Raw genomic sequence first — 2,097 nt, forward strand, 5'->3', positions numbered from 1 at the left:
TTAAAACAACTAAAAATAAATGTATTTTAAAGTTTAGAATTAGACAGCCTTTGCACACAGGCTTATGCTGAAAACAACAAAATGGAACCTCAAGGTTGATCTAGGAAAATGTGTGCAAATGTATAGGGCCCCATTCCTATGTTTTGCCTGGGGCCCCCAATTCACTAAATCCGCCCCTGCTTGAATATAAATAATGATGTTCTCTTGACAAAAACAATTCACATCCTTAATGATCATCGCCTGCATTTATATTGTGTTAAGCACAAAACCGCATATTACAGATTACAGTGTCTGGTAAAATATCACTAGAGCCTCACACAAATGTATGTGTCAGATATAAAATATGTTAAATAACTTATTAAATTACTTAGTAATTACTGAGTGGTTAAGGTGTTTTTCACTTTAAAATAATGGTCCAGATCACTAGTAGTTCCTGCAGGCTGACAAGGTAACGCTTGAGTAATTAGTGAGAGGCTAATGTATTTTTCACTTTAAAGCTAAAGTGCTACTAAGGAACTACTAGTGATCTGGACCATTATTTTAAAGTGAAAAACATGTTAACCACTCAGTAATTACTCACAAGTAAATTAATAAGTTATTTAACATATTTTATATCTGACATACTGTACAGTCATACATTTGTGTGAAGCACTAGTGGTATTTTACCAGTAGGTATTTTGGAGTGGGATACATTGATACTGAACTGACACGAAGCAGCGATCATAATTGTGAACTAATTCAATCATGAGCTTGTCAGCATGAGCTTGCAATTATTAACATTTTTAAGTGAATTTTCATTTTTATTATTATTCTATGTTTAAGTTTGAACAGCCATCCTTTGGTAAGAGTAGTAGTCACAATTTTAAAATGTAGCCGACTTATTTGGGGGATATCAAATTCATAAATTAGTTTCCACAAAGAACCCAATTGTTCACTTTTAAGACGTTACTGTTGTGATTACTAATTAATTGGTTATTCTTTATTAACTGGTCATAGTTCACAAGTAGTTCTCAATGAGGATATTTTTATTTAATAATTATCAAATATCTAATAAGGAACTACCTTCGTCGTAAATTTGCTACTACTTACTGCTTAGTTAATCAGAGAAAATAAAAATGTTGTACAAAAATTGTATTTCTTATTTTTATTCGTCTTGTCAGGATACAATTCGTTTAACATTTACAACACAATAGAAAAAAGTGTTGCAGAGAGAAAAAAATTAAAATGTAGGTTGTACAAAAATAGCCTATTAGCAAGCCTATTTTTATTAATCTTGTCAAAATAGCAACTAAATTTGTTTGACATTTTTCTGTCAACACAGTAGGAAAAGTGTCGCAGAGAAAAAAAATAAAAATAAAAAATTATCGCGATTAATCACATGGTTTTCTGCGATTAATCGCGATTAAACGCATTGTTATGCACAAAATTCAATAATGAATTCAAAAGTAGTGTATTGTGCACTTTTTTCATTTAAAAGTACTGCTATATGAACAAAAGTGCAATAACATTTGGTTTGCCAAACACTTTAAACAAATAAGGTGCTTTTTACAGCAGTATTCCTTTTACGTAGCAGTTAAAATATTTATTGTAAATCTCAATTTATAACATTAATGTAATCAAATTAAATATAAAACCAAAGCTATTTGCCACTGCCACAGCATTAACGTTTTTATTGAAAATATTTTATAGTTTGTTATAGAAAAACAGTTATGCTCGGAGTCCAGAGCCTCGATCATAACATTATAACAGGCACCTTCTGAGTAGAGACCTGCACTATCGTGGTACCTACGGGACCCAATGCAACAACAGATTGCGGCGCGGGACAGCACTTGATGGGCGAGTGCGGGAGCAGACGGGTAGAGACTCATGTGTGCGGGATGCGGGAGAATAAGGTTGTACTCACACTAGGCAATCTTAACCGTGCCCGATTGCATTTGACCCCCAAAGCCTGGTTCATTTGACTAGTGTGATCGCTCCGTGCCGCGCTTGGCCGCATTTCGTTTAGCCGTCCCTGGCTCGGTTGGAAGAGGTGGGCCAAAGCGCGGTTCAGTTGGGCTCAGGCGCAGTATGCATGTAGTGTGAGCGTGAATCGCGCCA

Source organism: Sinocyclocheilus rhinocerous, unplaced genomic scaffold (genome assembly GCF_001515625.1).
Source record: "Sinocyclocheilus rhinocerous isolate Xijiao unplaced genomic scaffold, SAMN03320098_v1.1 scaffold11197, whole genome shotgun sequence".
In the NCBI taxonomy this organism is placed as follows: Eukaryota; Metazoa; Chordata; class Actinopteri; order Cypriniformes; family Cyprinidae; genus Sinocyclocheilus; species Sinocyclocheilus rhinocerous.